The sequence below is a fragment of the Artibeus jamaicensis genome, unplaced genomic scaffold (assembly GCF_021234435.1).
Source record: "Artibeus jamaicensis isolate MK-2021 breed Jamaican fruit bat unplaced genomic scaffold, CSHL_Jam_final contig_332, whole genome shotgun sequence".
Taxonomy (NCBI): domain Eukaryota; kingdom Metazoa; phylum Chordata; class Mammalia; order Chiroptera; family Phyllostomidae; genus Artibeus; species Artibeus jamaicensis.
The window spans coordinates 25093923-25104481 of NW_026521788.1; the positions used below are offsets into that span (position 1 = coordinate 25093923).

The 10559-nt window shown below is 40.4% G+C and overlaps 1 protein-coding gene across 6 annotated transcripts in view; it reads right to left on the bottom strand.

The window, feature by feature from the left end:
* USP54 (ubiquitin specific peptidase 54) overlaps positions 1–10559 on the bottom strand; it is a 159333-nt gene extending 148774 nt beyond the window's left edge. For 2 of the 6 annotated variants that reach the window (XM_037130628.2, XM_037130627.2), the window contains exons 1-2: positions 8852–8915; positions 4670–4753 (exon numbers count right to left, since the gene is read on the bottom strand). The gene's annotated coding sequence lies outside the window, so the exon portion shown is untranslated. Of the gene's footprint in view, positions 1–4669; positions 4754–8851; positions 8916–9649; positions 9765–10014; positions 10149–10504 lie in introns of those variants that run through there. The other 4 variants (XM_053663999.1, XM_053664000.1, XM_037130626.2 and 1 more) reach the window with 4 other exon arrangements.

Consider the following 10559-nt stretch of genomic DNA (forward strand, 5'->3'; position numbering starts at 1 on the left):
AGCTGAAACACAACTTAGGTCAAGATGTTATCTTTAGCCTGCCAGAGGCCCAGACCTTGTGATCATTAGTCAGGTATGTCTGGACTACTACTGCCTTCTGCTGCCTCAGGGGTTACTGATATCAGGGGGAAAGGCTAGGTCTCTGAAGAAAATACCATTCTTGAGTGTATATATAGAGAAAGGATGACTTCTAGAGCTAGAATTTAAAGCTAAATTTAATCAACATCATAAAGACCCTCACCTTCAGCAGGTGTTCCCTTCTGGAGGCTCCAGGGGAGAATCTGTTTCCTTGCCTTTTTCTGAACCTGAAGGGCACTTGCCTGCCTCTGGGTCATAGTGCTTTTTCCAACATATTTGAAACCAGCAACAGAGACTTCGTCCTTCTCAAACAACTTGTCTTCTGCCTCCCTCTTCCACTTTCAACAAGCTTTTTAATTACATTAAGCCCATCTGGATAATCTGGGATAATCTCCCTGTTTTAAAATCATCTGATTAGCAAGCTTAATTCCATATGCAACTTTAATTCCCTTTTGCCCTGTAAGGGAATAAATATACAGGTTCCAAGGACTAAAAGGTGGATATATGGGGTCAAGGGATAGGGAGCAGGCAGGGAGGTGAGTGGGACACAGTATTCTGCTTACCACAACTGATTTAACTAAAAAATTGTATTATACATACATTGGGAGAGAAAAGTGTGTGTGTTTGAGTAGAAGGAGAAAGTATAGGAAATAACAGTTAAAGCATATCATTTAGAAACACGGTGAAGGTAAATACCACCGTGCCCCCCGCTAAACACCAACATTGAAAAATGGTCTGAAAAACAAGAATTAGAGGTATATAGAAAAACAGGAATCAGAGGTATATAAAGAAGAGTAGGGCAAAAGAATGATGTTTTTCTTTATAAGCTTTAAAATACTATTTCACTTTTGAACAATGTACATGCATTACTATGACTTATTTTTAGATTTTAATGGCTTCTAATTTACATGGCTTTATCTCAGACATTGGTACAAACAAATTAGCTGCATAATGTTAGGCAGGACTCCCTTAGGGTGCTGCTCAGCAACAACTGAGCAAAGCACTTTGAGGAAACTACAGGAAAAAAAGAACAATTTGTACCAGTAACTGTGGAATTTGTCCTGACGAGGGACACTTACAGCGTTCACACTCTGAGTAAGAAACCTGAACTTCCTAACGAGTTTCCTAGAAAATATCTGTGACCTAAAGAGGAAGGAGGCTAGCTGTCATTTTTGAGAACTAGAGTCTGAACAAGATTCATGCCATAGGGTCAAAGAGTTGGTTCATCTTGATCGATGCCACCACCAATAGATTTTGTTCAATATACCAGTTCCAAGAGAAAAATGTCACAGGCAAAGTCAGGAAAACAGAAAAGATTTTGACATGTTTAGTGAATAGAAAGTAGTTTAGACTGAATAAAAGAATAAAATAGTAGAAATGTAACCAGAAATAAAGCTAGAATCACAAGTCGGCCTTTGATGATTAATAGAACACTCAAAGCTGTTGAAGAGGAAAGCAACAAAGAGCAAAGCATACTTTTTAACTCAGTTTTCAAAAGTGGCTGGTATTCAGTGAAGAGGAAGGAGAGTATCATCTGAGCCAATGCATAGCCAGGACTATGGTGGGACACCTGAAGCTCCCAGGTGCAAAATTTAGGGCAGCACTCACGCTCAGGGTCAGTCAAGTGACTTGCACAACACTGAGAGTAAATGCCTATTTAAATTTTGTACTTGCACAACCTTAGTATCTTTAATTTGTGGGCTAAGCACCTCATTTGTCTTACCTATATAACCAAAAAGTGGAAACAAGTCAAATGTCTATCAACTGATGAGTGGATAAATGTGTCATATGCATAAAATGGAATACAAACACTTTTTCAGCCATATCTATAACATGGATAAACCTTGAAAATATAAGGAGTGAGAGAACACAGTCATAAAAGACCAAATATTGATATTTTATGATTCAATTAATATAAAGTGTTTCATTTTCACTGGGGGCCACATCAGCCTTGCAGTTGCCTTCAAAGGGCCCAGTGTAATTTTAGGACCATATAAATGTAACTACTCCTTAACAGTTAAGCAAGAGTTCAGTGTTGCCGCCAGGTAGAAACAAGGTGCCAGGCAGAATAAAACAAGGTAAGGGCTGGATTCGGCCAGTGGGCCTTGTGTTTGCCACCTGTGCTACAGAATAAGAAATAAAAGAGTGGTTGCCAAGGGCAATGGGAATGGAAAGTTACTATTACTGGATATATGATTTCCTTGGGGGAGATAAAAATGTAATAAAATTGGCCCTGGCTGGTGTAGCTCAGTGGATTGAGCTCGGGCCTGCAAACCAGGCAATTGCAGTTCGATTCCCAGTCAGGGCACATGCCTGGGTTGCAGGCTGGTTCCCTGCAGGCCAGTTCCCAGCAGGGGATGCACGAAAGGCAACCATACATTGATGTTTCTCTCCCTCTCTCCTTCCCTTCCCCTCTAAAGATAAATAAATAAAATCTTAATTAAAAAATGTAATAAAATTGACTATAGAGACAGTTATACAACTCTGTAAACATACTAAAAACTTTTTTTAATTGTACATTTGTCTGTGTGAATTGTACGGTACATGAATTATATCTCAATAAAATTGTTATTTTAAAAACATGTGCTTAGTAACTACTGAAAGAATAAAAAGGATGAAAATCACTGTGAAATAAGAACTTCAAATTGAATTTAAAGAGAAAGTTATTGTTTCTTTTCATGACTTTTTAAAGGAGAATTAGAAAAAGACAACTCAAATTCAGATGTCCATACTTTGTCCAATTAAAATCATGGCCAGAGACTGGTTCACACAGATTTCCTCCTGAAAATAACTTGCTGTGTAGGAAACTGTAGTTTAAACATCAGTTGATGGACAAAGCATGAGTAATATAAATATGTATTCTCAGTAACAGTAAATACCCTTAAAACTCTGAGGTGTCTATAACTTACCTTTGTAATTACAAAATTTGTTATTCTAATTCTATGAAATAACGATAAGTTTCCTTAGACCAAGTGGGCCCCAGGAAGATGAAACCCCAAGACTAAAATGATATTGCCTCTCTCTGGGGTTCCTCAGTACTCAAACACATGCTGAAATTCTCAATTGTTCACGAACACCGTTCTGGTCTTAAATGACCACAAGTAAAGATAAATAAGGGGCTAAAAGAAATGGCAAAAGAGGATCAAGGAACTTATTTTCTTCTGGTACCACAGACCTTTGACTAGGGTCAACATACAAAATGGGAAGCACTGTCACAGGAAATGGATTTTCACTGAGAACCAGGAACTGAGCCCAACTCAGAATTGAGACAAGGAACCCAAAAAGAAAGTTCTGGTTTTTTCTTTCTTTTTGTTTTCACAGTGAATGAATTTTTCTACAAACCTGACTATGAAATTACTCCATTATCTAAAATTTATTTATTCAGAAAAAATTTTAGGAGAAAATAATTTTTTTCTTCTAGGAATTGCAAATAAGTCACTGACTTCCTACCAACTTTATATTGAAAACCTTTTACAACTCAGAAAAACTTCGGAAAAAATGAACTAACAAAAATATTTTGCATGAGTCCAGTGACAATCTTATCCTCAGCTTCTGTTTTAATTTAAAAACTCAAATGCTATTTGAAAAATGTGCCTTATAGAACATATTTCTTCAACATGGTACAGGAAGGTACTGCTAACACAAAGTGCTAAAATACTGCAACATGGATTTCAGAAAAGTTCATTTGTTACATTCCAACAATGACAGAGCTATACATCCTATCTGCAAAAAACTAAGTAATGAACATAATAGCTTTTTCTTAAGTAATGAATGTAATAGCTTTTTCTTAAAAAAAAAAAAGAAACACTTGTATATAAAGAACATTTATATAGCCAAAGGGAAATAAGAAAAACTCTTAAAGAATAACAGAAAATTAAAAACATTTTTACATATATGTGTCTGAAAGAAATCATCAATAAAGAGAGGAAAAAAGAGAGGGAGAAAGCGGGAGGGGGGACAGAGGGAGAAAAGCAGAAAGGGACAGAGAGAGAGACAGAGAAAGAGAGAGAAGCTCGCAAATTTATTATATGGCACTGTCCACCCCTCTGCCCCCAAAAAATAGAACTTGGATAACCTTTTCTATAGATGAACTCTCTGGGGGGGGGGGGGACACTAAAAAGTGAACCTCAAAATAAATTCTACTTTTCAACTAATTCTCATTAGGCATTAAAAAAATAGGTACAGGACATCCAGTCAAGATGGCAACACAGGCAGACACAGCATGCCTCTTTGCATAACCACATCAAAATTCCAACTAAAATAAAACAACCATCACTCAGGAACATCAGAAATCAAGCTGAATGAAAATCTGACAACTACTAAATTGAAGACACCACATCCATCCAGACTGGTAAGGGGAGCACGAATGCAGAATGGGCTGGCCCCACACCCACATGGATAGAAATTTGGAAGGGATATCTGGGGAGCAAGAAGTCCCAGACCCATACTAGGCCCCCCAGCCCAGGATTCCAGTGCTAGAAGGATAAGCCTCTACAACTTCTGGCTGCAAATACCAAGGGGGATTGAGTCTGTGGAAGAGGCTAATGGAGTCCTAAGTAGTTGTCCTTGGGGAACCCACACGTGGACTTACCTACTCAGACTCCTCCCTCTCAGCTCCAGCGCTGGAGTGGCAGCTTGAAGGGTACCAGTGGTATACAGGGAGAGACTGGAGTGTCTGGAATTAGAATGAGCAGAGGCCATTGTCCCTTTGCTGAGCCCTCCACACACACACAGAGCCGGTAAGCTGGTGGCATATCTGAGACTCAATCAACCTGGATAACACAGTGTAATCCACCTTGAGGATCCATAGAGACTCTACCTGATGCAGCTTACTGGCCCACCCAGGCTGCTTTTCCATAAAAATGGCTGGTCTTGGCTCCTAAATCCTACCAAACAAGCAACAGTTACTCTCAGTGGGCCCTATAGTGGCAGCCAGATTAGAGTCATAGCTGGGCTTCACTTGGGAATCTCCAAGCCCAGCACAAGTAGCAACCATCTCAGATTGCTTTACAACTCAGGCAGGGTGCCCCAAGCAAAAGACAGATGGGGGCTGACCTTACCCTGCACCACCCAGGAATCAGTGGACAGCCACAGACCACACTGGAGCACCACCACCCTGTCCCCGCACAGCTGATCCTCCACAGAGGTGGAGGTTGGTGGCCAGTGGTCACAGCTAGTCCTTGAAGCTGACTGGCCTAGGTAAAACCCTCCTACTGATTTGCAAATAGCAACCAAGGCTCAACTACAACAGTTAGGGTGTACTTAGCCCACATGAAGAGCATACCTCAAGCACCCAACTTGGGTGATAGGTGAGACCTACAGGGCACCTAAATTAAGCCACACTACCAAGACACGGAGTCACACAGCTCTACCTAATACATAGAAACAAACATAGGGAGGCTGCCAAAACAAGGAGACAAAGAAACATGGTCCAAATGAAAGAACAGATCAAAACTCCAGAAAAAGAGCTAAATAAAATGGAAATAAGCAATCTATCACATGCAGAGTTCAAAACACCAGTTATAAGGATGCTCAAGGAATTTGGTGAGGAATTCCACAGTATTAAAAAGATCCAGTCAGAAATGAAGGATTCGCTAATTGAAATAAAGAACAATTTATAGGGAAACAACAGTAGAGTGAATAAAGCTGAGAATCAAATAAATGATTTGGAACATAAGGAAGCAAGAAACAACCAATCAGTACAACAAGAAGAAAAAAAGAATCCAAAAAATGAGGAAAGTGTAAGCAGCCTCTGGGACAACTTCAAGAGGTCCCACAGTCATATCATAGGCATGCCAGAAGGAGAAGAGAAAGAGCAAGAAATTGGAAATTCACCTGAAAAAATAATGGAAGAAAACTCCCCTAATTTGGTGAAGGAAATAGACATGCAAGTCCAGGAAGCACAGAGTCCCAAACGGGATGGATGCAAAGAGGCCCACTCCAAGACACATCATAATTAAAATGCCAAAGGTTAAAGGTATAGAGAGAATCTTAAAAGCAGCAAGAGAAAAGTAGTTACCTACAGGAGAGATCCCATAAGACTCTGAGCTGACTTCTCAAAAGAAACTTTGCAGGCTGGAAGGAACTGGCAAAAAGTATTCAAAGTCATGAAAAGCAAAGACCTACAACCAAGATTGCTCTACCCAGCAAAGATATCATTTAGAATTGAAGGGCAGATAAACAGTGTCCCAGACAAGAAAAAACTAAAGGGGTTCATCATCACAAAACCATTATTAGATGAAATGTTAAAGGGACTTATTTCAAAAAAAGAAGATAAAAATTATGAATAATAAAATGGCAATACATACATATTATCAACAATTGAATCTAAAAAACAAACTAAGCAAGTAAGAAGAACAGAGACAGAATCATGGATATGGAAAGCGTTTTGATGGTTGCTAGATGGGAGGTAGGTGTAGGGGAATGGTGGAGACGTGAGGGGATTAAGAAGTACAAATAGGTAGTTACAAATAGGTAGTTACAGAAAGTATAGTATAGGAAAGGGAGTAGCCAAAGAATTTATACACATGACCCATGGACATGAACAATGGTATGGGGATTGCCTGAGAGAGTGGGGGGTATTGGGTGGAGGTAGGCAAAGGAGAAAAATTGGGATAACTGTAATAGCATAATCATAAAATATAATTTAAAAAACTGCAGTGTAAAAAAATGACAATCCTTTAAAGTCTGTTGTAATAACATTTGCAGTATATATGAATATAAATAACCATTTTCACTGTTAAAATGATCATTTTCTAGAAGCTTACAAATATAACAATTGCTTGTTATAATCATTTTCCCAAGCACTGCTCCCTGTACAATTATATACAACATGAATATGGTAATTTACTCAATTCAAACTTCATATTTAGCATTATGCTAATATTCAAATTCATTCTCCATATAGAATGTAAATATTTGAGAGAGAAAAATCTACAAATAAAGACACAGATTAAAATCTGGTCTTCTGGCCAATTTCACCTTCAATCTCTGCCCTCCCTCCCCCATCTCCAGGCTCCCTCCCTGCAAAAGAAAGGAATCTTGCTTAGGTTTTTCCAATTACATATATTTCTAACTCTAACTCCTAATCTGCCATTTACTAGCTCTGTGATCTTTGGCAACTTCCTTAATTCTTTTATCTTCAGTTTTCTTATGTTTAAAATTGAAGTATTAGTACCAACTGAAGAGCAGAGTGCTGTGAAGATAAAATGAGATAAAGTGCTTGGCATATTAATAATCACTCAACATTAGCCATTATGCCTATTATTATTGTTGATATAAGAATGTTCAGCTCTGGCTGGTGTGGATCAGTGGATGAGTGCCGACCTGCAAACCAAAAGGTCACCAGTTCGATTCCCAGTCAGGGCACATGCCAGACTGCAGGCCAGGTCCCCAGATGGGGGATGTTTCTCTCACAAACAGATGTCTCTCTCCTCTCTTTCTCCCCCCTCCTCTATCTGCACCCCCCCAAAAAAAAAGTTCAGTGATATTTATTTTAAAAGAGTGCTTAAAAAGACTATTAGCCCTGACTGTGTGGCTCAGTGGGTTAAGCACTGGCCTGCCAACCAAAAGGTTGCCAGTTTGATTTCCAGTCAGGGCACATGCTTGTGTTGTAGGCCAGGTCCCTGGATGGAGGCATGCGAGAGGCAACTGACCAATATATGTCTCCCACATCAATGTTTCTCTCCCTCTCTTTCTCCCTCTACCTTCTCTAAAAGTAAATAAATAAATCATTTTTAAATGAATAAATCAGCCCTGGCTGGTGTGGCTCAGTGGACTGAATGCCAGCCTGTGAACCAAAAGGTTGACAGTTGGATTCCCAGTCAGGGCACATGCCTAAATTGCAGGCCAGGTCCCTGGTTCCAGACACGCAAGAGGCAACTGATGGATGTTTCCCTCACACATTGATGTTTCTCTTCCTCTCCTTCTCCCTTCCTTTCCCTCTTTATAAATAAATAAATAAAATTTTCAAAGGATTAAATTAACTGACCTGTGAATTTTCTTAAGTTTCCATTCTTTCATCTCTTCAGAGAAATGTAATATATTTTACTAATGCAGCATAGTTTAGAATCTGCTTAATGTTTTGTAATGTTTTTAATTTTTTCTTTCTTTTTAGTCTCATCAGCCACTATGTAAACCCTTCAGGGCCAGAACCTGAGTCTGTGTTCAAACTGTAATTATTTGTTTCTCTTCCTAGGCTCTGAGCAATTTCAAGGCAGAGAGCCAAGGCTTACTTGTATTTCTATCCTGAAGGCTTAGTAATCAGACACAAAATAAGTCTCAATAAATGTTTGTGGAATGGATAGATGAATTAATCTTTTTTCCCTCATGTAATGCCTTACACACAGTACTCTACTCATAATAAGAACCAGTAAAGCTTGTTAATGGATTCATGCAGAAATCTTTTGGACCCAACCACATAAGCTTTCTTTTGCCTAAGAAAAGCACTTTAAAGTTTAGCTATTAACATTACAAATTAAAAGTTTTAGTCTAATACATGCCAAATAAATAAGTTCAATGACTAACCACATCAAGGCTAGCTCTAGAAGTATTTAAAAATCATTATTCTAATTAATTAATTTTTGAACCTCAACATGGAATAAATCCAGTTACATAATAAAAAAAGGTTATCCCCTTGCAAGCTTATACCTACAAAAGATAGTGAGCAAAATTATCAGAAAGCTGTATCTGTACGTTGAAATCATTTTTATGGTTTCATTAAATTTAATTGTTTGCACTAAAAATAAGAATTAACAAAAAAAGTAATGCAAACCTCTCTCCAGAAAACAGTCCTTGAGACTCAGTTTTGCCCTCTCGATGATTTTAACTCCTGGGAGACTCCTTTTACTTCAGATTGACCGTATTCAAAATACATGCGATCTCCTAAAATAAAACCTAATCCACAAGCACACTTAAGGAACACTAGGTTTTATATTCAAGTAACTAAAACTATCCCTAGTGTTCAGCCTGGTTCTGCAGCAATAAAAACACTTTTCTTAGTTTTTCAATTACATTCGTAGAAGGTTTAAGTGTCGTAATTCACATTCTTTCACTGTACCAACTAAACTGATTTTACACTGCATGTATAATTCAACAAATACACGGTAAAGGAATTCTACACTTGAATGAATCTGGGAAGAAACGTGATCTTAGCACACACCCCCTTCTTCCAACTCAGTACGCTCTAGAGGAAGAACATCTGAGTTTTTTGTTTGTTTTTTTTCTCAAAAATTTCTCTCGGGCTCCCACCCCACACTTTATTTTAGAGCAGCAATCATTCATTACCCCACTCACAGTCTCTCCACCGACTAATACTAGCTCACCAGGAACCTCCTTTCACATCTCAGAGTCGGTGGTGGATTTCTGTGAAAGGGGCGGGAGATGGTGAAGGTCCGAGACGCCACCATTCCCGCCAAGCCATTTAGGACCCAGGTCCTGATGCGGTTCAAATCTGCGAACAGCATCAGGCGGGCTCCCGAGACCTGTGAAGGTTCGGCACACACACGCAACACACCATCCCCACCAGTGCAAAGCAAACCGGGCCCAACCTCTGTGCTCCCATTCAACATACCCTCCTCCCAGCTGTACCCCATTTCTTCCCACTTATTCCTCAATGTAGTCAGGTCCTTTTATCCAGTTCAGAGACCCCGTAATCTTACTATTCCCACCACAGTCCAGCTGCCACACTCAGGTCCCTGCTCCTCGAACCTTACACCCCGGTCCCTCCCCCTGGACCTCCCAGCAGATCCACCCCTCCCGGCTCGTCCTAGTGCAGACAGGCGCCCTGTCCCTGTAACCACTGAACCCGGGTCCTTCCCCAAACGTCACACTCGGGCCCATTCCGCCCGCGACCCTGCCGTCCCCACCCCACCCCCAGGTACTACCCTCTGCACCCCATTACCTCCAGCCCCGCCCCCCTGAGGGTGTCGCACTCACCCCTCCTGCCGCCGCATTCTTAACCGCCGCGGCTGCTATAGCTACAGGGAGCCAAGGCAACCAGCTCTCGCGACACTTTCCTCTGCTACAGCGAGAACAACCAACACGAACCTCTCGCAAGAAAGTAAAGGAGTCTGGACCAAGGCTGCCAAGTATGTCTCGCGATAGTTATTGTAAAATGGCGGCCGCAAGGAGTGTCAGGGATGGGATGCAAAGTTCTGGAAGTGGGCGAGAGCCAGAAAGAATGTGGAGCTGACGGCAGAGTGGAAAAGCTCTCGCAGACATGACGGTCTGGGCTGGGGGATGTTGGTATAGCAAACCTACACCAGAATAAATTTAGGGATGTGGCCCTCTTTTCCCAAGTGCCTCAAAATAAGAGCAGTGTCGCCTTTGGACGGTAAAAGTTCGGTTTTACCGGCATTTTCCTTCTTCAGGCCGAGTAGAGATAGAGCGAATAAGATAGAAATGAGGCTTCCCATCTTCTCATTACCTTCCTTCAGGAAGTTTTCCTGCGTTTATTCCCCTGCACTGGTTTGCAAATGCTA